Source organism: Mastomys coucha, unplaced genomic scaffold (genome assembly GCF_008632895.1).
Source record: "Mastomys coucha isolate ucsf_1 unplaced genomic scaffold, UCSF_Mcou_1 pScaffold22, whole genome shotgun sequence".
NCBI lineage: Eukaryota > Metazoa > Chordata > Mammalia > Rodentia > Muridae > Mastomys > Mastomys coucha.
In genome coordinates, this window is record NW_022196905.1 from 204,131,317 (window position 1) to 204,137,906 (window position 6,590).

Sequence of the window (6,590 nt, forward strand, 5' to 3'; positions counted from 1 at the left end):
TTTTTTGTTGCATCTGATTTGAGAAATAACAAATAAAATATTTTTTTTAGTTAAATAAAAAACACAGCTCTACCATGACACTCTGATAATAAAAGAACAGCGATTCAGCCTTTACAGGCAACTAGCCTGCTCTTATGTGATAGTCACAGACCCAATTGTCTGTGCATTAAATGAGGAGGCTCCCTAGCCATCAAATGAAGGTGTCTAGATTGTTTATTATTACTGTGGGCACCAGAGGGGCGGGTACTGTGAGACACATCTTCTAAGTCTGAGTGTGGTACCATTTGCCTTCCTACCAGTCCTGTTTTTCAAACTTAGGGTTTCATGGGTAGACACTTGTCCATCACCTGTTCGCTATTTTTGTTCGTATTTGGTTTGGGAATAGGGTCTCCTGTAGCCCAGGCTAGCCTCAAGGTCACTATGTAGCAGAAGATGACTTAGAACTCCCGATCCTCTACCTCCTTTTTAGGTGGGCAACTCCATGACTATATCCCTTTCAGCCTTCCTTCCTTCCTTCCTTCCTTCCTTCCTTCCTTCCTTCCTTCTTTCCTTCCTTCCTTCCTTCCTTTTCTTCCTTTCCTTCTTTCTGCCTTTCTCCTCCTTCTCTTCCTTCTCCTCTTCTTCCTCTTCCTCCTTCTCCTCTCCTCCTCCTCCTTCTCCTTCTAGTCTTCATCTTTTTTTGAGAATGAGAGGATCTCTCTACGTAACTCAGGCTGGCCTAAAGCTTGGTATATAGACCAGGATAGCCTTGAATTCACAGAGATCTACCTGCCTCAGGCTCTCAAGTGCTAGGATTAATGACATAAGATACCACACACCCTCACCTGCCCCACTCATTATTAACAGGGTCAAACATTCAGATTCTTTTCTATAACAGTGACACATTCATGCTGACTTGTATTTGTTTCTTGTCAAGATTTTTTCACCAGAGGAAGGTTTGTGTGATAGGTGTTGTACTTGGAATTCATAACTTATAGGCCAGAACTGTGTCACCTAGATGTCACACAGATGCCACTGTGTGACTGGGAAGGTCAGAGTTATGGTTCAACAAACAATTTCTACTATACCATCCCTTCTCTCAATTTTCCCCAACCTCAAACTCTGTGAGTCTTAGTGAGAGATGAACAAAGATGGTTTGAGGCCCATAAGGATAATAGGGATGAGGACATGGCCTGGTAAGTAATGAACTTTCTATGCAAATGTGAGGACTGGAGTTTAGATCCATAGAATCCATGTAAATGCTGGCTGTGGTGGTGTATACCTGTAACCTCAGTACTGTGTATGGGGTACACACAGGGGAGGAGCCTGAGGGCTTGCTGGCTAGCCAGTCTAACTGAAACAAAAAGCTACGTGTTCATCAAAAGACCTTGTCTCAAAAAAATAATGTGGAGTGCAACAGAAGACACCCAATGCCAACCTCTGGTCTCTGCAGGCACATGCAGAAATATCCATGCCTATGTGCACATGTGAGCTCTTACACATGCGAATGCATGCACACTTACACACACTCACACATGCACACAAGCACAAAAAAGGTAGAAGCTTATTTAACAAATTATCTAATAACCATTTATTTACTTGTAAAGTCTTGATACTTTCAAAGACCAATATGAAATATCCATTATCTGGCCTGAAAACCTAACATAATGCTACAGAAACCAAAGAGTGTATGGTTAAAATTGTGAGAGAATTACAGAGATAACTGGCAGAACAGGATAGAAAGTTTGTAAATTGATATCCACATAAATGGTCAAGTGATTGTCCACAAAGGTCATTGAACTGAAAAGAGATGAACTTTTTTTCCCCTCACAAATGGTACTTCCAAGGACTCATGATATGGTTCAGAGTTTGGGTGCTTGTCTAGCATGCGTCCACTTCTAGCATGTTGTGTTTCAACTCCAGTATGCATAAATAAATAAATATATACTTTTAAAAAATCTTATTTGACTTTGATACAAAAAAAAATAAATGAACCACTGCTATATTTTTATCTTAAATAACTTCCAAAGGACTCCTGGCTCAGCCCCCAGCCTGAGGCTATTGGGCAGAGATAGATGCTTTCTATAGAGCCTAGCAGAACATCTTCCAGTCACTGGGGTCATGCGCTTGAAGGTGTTAGTGGGACCCTGCCCTCTTCCTCTTTTTTTGAATCTTGAGTTTGAGGTGAACTGGTTAGCTCACCACCGTGCCAGGGTATCTATAGACATAAGGGTGTGGGTTCAACCACTAAGAACAGAAAACTTCAGAACAATGATCTAGAATAAGCCTTTTGTCTTCATAAACTGAATAGCTCCTGCATTTGATATAGGGGCTGTGACAGTTTTAGTGTTATTATCAACTTGGTAGAGTGTACAATCACCTAGGAGACCGCCGTGCCTCCAGGAGGCTATCTGTTGCAACACTTTAGGTGGAAAGACCCTGCCCACTGTTGAGTGGCATCATTCATGGAAAACACTGGACTTGGAGAAAGAGAGCCAGTGAATTGACTCAGCAAGTAGAGGTGCCACCTGCCAGGCTTGATGACCTGACTTCAATCCTGAAAACAGAAACATTTTCTGGCCTCTATATGAATATGGTTATAAAGCTGCATATACATGCACACATTCATGAGCACATACACGCAGTGAGTGCACACACAAATAAGTAAAAGATAATGTTAAAGGTACATATACATGCACGCACACATACACACATGTGCACACTTGCACACACACAAATAAGTAAAATGCAATGTTAAAGCTGCATATACATACATCTATGTACATACATACATACAAACAAGTAAAATACAATGTTAAAATGGAGACAGCGCATCTAGCAGCATCATTCATTCACTCCCCTATTTCCTGGTTGTGGAGATCACTTGACTAACTCCTGCTGCCTTGACTTTCCTGCTCTCAAGGACTATAAAGTCTTAACCTGTGAGCTACAATAAAACCTTCCTGTCTTAAGTTGCTTCTGTCAGGGGATTGTTATCGCAGCAACAGGAGAAGAAACTCAGACAGGAACTGAAAATTAACACAGCCATACACATCGAAGGCGATCTTAATTAATCTCAAGACTAACACTTCTGGAAGAAAACGTAAGGAAAATAATTTGTGAACTTGGGTTAGGTGAAGATATCTCAGAGAACAAAGTATAAGCCATACACCTAAAACACTATGAATTAGATGTCCTCATGATTGGAAAACTTCTGATCTGAGTGAAGAGAAAGTGAAGAGGCAGATGTGAAGAGGCCTGAGTCCCCTCCCTGCTGGTGATGTGTGGCAGCTGAGAGAAGAACAGGAAGGGGCAACAGGAAGAGAGACACCATAAGATTCTCCAGCATTCCCGATAGCGCTTTGAATAGTAGTTCTCTTCAACCGCACACAACACATATTAAGTCCCATCTGGGAGCTGGGCCCTGGCAGACCATTCAATAAAACATCTATAAAACTAATCACTCATGATCCAGTCTGACTCCACTTTATTATCAAAAGCCATCTAGTTACAAAGTCAAAATAAGTTCTGGAATTTGACATGCTCCATACCCTATAGCTCGACCTCCAACCTCATAAGATGATGTGTTCTGCCAAATAATTTTGAGATATTCTGTCAAATTCTTCTGGAAATTCCCCAACCCTTGGAAATCCCCTAGCCTTGCAGTTTAAGGTTATAAGAACCTCACCTCTATATTCTGGATGACCTCTCAAATCCCACATTTCTGGAGAGGCAGTTGCTGGACCAGCTATGTTGTGTGCATATACTAAAGCTTGTTATAAGTTTGGCTAATGTGGGGAGTGGTGTTTATCTCGTTCAGTGGGATTAATGTCACAAACAAACAACTGGTGCAAAAAAGAGGACGAAGCATGGGGATACATCGGTATCGAGTCCAAAACCAAACAATCATGATTGAAAAAGAAAGTGATGTCTGATCACTTTACTCATGAACCTAAATAAAATATTAGTGATCTGCTGTCCAAGTGGGTTATTAAAAAGTAATATATCACAGGCTGGTTGGAGTCATCTTTTCACAGCAGGAATGATTCAACGTCAGGGAAACGTGTAATGTGCCACTTCAGAAGAATGAAGACTGAAAAAGTACAATTACAGAAATCAATGCAGAAAAAGCATTTGATGGTTTTCAACAGCTGCTCATCGTTCGAGCAATTAGTAAAGAGGAGTAAATGACAGGTCTCATAAAGGTTATACATCAGCTTACAGCATTAATTTGATGGATGCATTGCTTAAAGATCAAACACTGGGGGAAAAAAATCTCATTTTCCTTTATGTTTAACACAGTCTATTGGCACTGGACAGGCTGGTGGAAATGAAACAGAAAGGCTGTCATCTCTCAGTTGGTTTGGAAAGCTTGATTAGCATTCATCAGCCCTAGGTTTGCTCCTTCATGACCACATATACCTTAAGGTGTGAAAGCATACACCTTAAGCCCATACTTAGGAGGTAAAAACCAGGTGATTAGAAGTTCAGGGTCATCCTAAGATACATACTGAGTTCAAAGGCCAGCCAAGAATACAGGAGACTTTAGAAGAAAGAAAAGGGAAGAAAAAAAAAAAAACAAAAAAACTGTGAAAATGAAAAAAGAGACAAAAACTGTCATTATTATAGATCGTGTGTATTCCTACTTAGAAAAAAAATAAGAAAATCATTGGAGAAACTAATAGAAATTGATTCAGCATGCCTACTGCATGTGTCATTAACTTTATGAATCAAAATTGTTTCTCTACATTAGAAAACATTACAAAAATGAAAATATCATTTATAATTATAATAAATATATAAGGCATTTAGAAATCATCAAGAACATGTAAAACGTCTACAAACAAATAAAAGCTAACAATAGAGCCGGGCCTGGTGGCACACTGATGATCCTTAGCGAGCTGAGGAAAGAGGAGTGTAGCAAGTTCAAGCACAGCCTGGATTATGCAGTGAGACCTGCTTTTTAAAAACAAAACAAAACAAAAAACCAAAAAAACTGCAAACAAAAAAGAGGTTGTGCACGTAGTTCATTCAGTAGAGTGCTTGTTTAGTGTGGTGGCTTGAATAAAAAAGGGCTCCATAGGCCCACAGGGTGTGGGACTATTAGGAGGCATGGCCTTGTTGGAGGAAGTGTGCCACTGTGGGGCGGGCTTTGAGTTCTCAGACTCTCGAGTTAGGTCTTGTGTGGTATCTCTTAGGCTGCCTGTGGATCAAGATGTAGAACTCTCAGCTCCTTCTCCAGCACCATGTCTTGCCTGTGTGCCACCATGCTTCCTACCATGATGATAATGGACTAAACCTCTGAAACTGTAATCCAGCCCCAGTTAAATGTTTTTCTTTGTAAGAGTTACCATGGTCGTGGTGTCTCTCCACAGCAATAGAAACCCTAACTGAGACACCTAGTCCGCATGGATTCCTGGATTCAATCCTCCCACCATCACACAGACCAGGCATTAGAGCACAGACCTGCAACCACAGCCCACGGGAGCTAGAGACAGGAGGATCCGAAGTTCAAGGCTGTTCTTGTGGACACAGTAAGTTTGAGGCCACCCTGGGACTACATGAGATTCTGTCTCCTTAAAAGAAAACAGAGTTCTTGGGTCAACAATAGCTACAGAGCACTACTGTATTCTTGAGGCAATAATAATGAGCTCATTTGGAGCTCATTGTACACAGGGCACAATGTGCTCTTTGTATAATCCTTCGTTTAATTCTGCAGTTGTTCAAGGAACACGTTATCTTCACTCAGTGCAGAACGTGCCACTTATACCTGCTGCCGGGAACAGAGCCTGGCTGCTGTACTTGGAACCGGTGCCTCTGAAGCCGTAGTTATCATTTGTTGCTCTCAGCCAGGGATGAGTAAGACGGTGTCTGCAGGCAAGTTTCTTCCTGTTAGATGGTGATGTTGGCTTAAGGACTCAGTGTTATCCTAGCTAAAACATTCTGAAGACTGCGCTGTGGGGCCAGGGATGTGACTCCGGGTAGCATATTTATCTAGCGCAGTCAAGGCATAAGGAACACAAAAGTTGCTGCAGTCTGAAACCACTCTGTCCAACTCTTCTTCCTACCCTCTGCCCTTTGCAGGGAGAAACCTAACCAGATCACACACAACTCTTCCCAAATCTGCCGGCTTAGAGCTGCCAGCCTCTGAGATGGCATCCAGTGATCTCCACCATCTGGTACTCATATCTCTGCGTGACTCCTCCGCTGTGAAGTTGACTGGACCTGGAGACTTAGCTTCCAGCTAATAGAACCCAACAAAGAGAGATGTCACCGCTGAGAGTACATTACCAAAACCGAACCCGACAGATCACATGCAAACAAACCAACTTAGGGACTGGGGGTGTAGTTTGTACTGGCTGGTATGGTGTCAACGTGACACAAGCTAGAACATCAGGGAGGGGGAAGCTTCAGTTGAGGAAATGCCTCCATGAGAGCCAGCTGGGAGGCATTTTCTCAATTAGAGATTGATAGGGGAGGACCCAGCCCATTGTGGGTGTTGCTATCTATCCATGAGCTGGTGGTCCTGGAAAGCAGGCCCACCATAAGAAAGCAGGCTGAGCAAGCCGTGGGACACAAACCAGTGAACATCAGCCCCCGCCTCTAGGTTC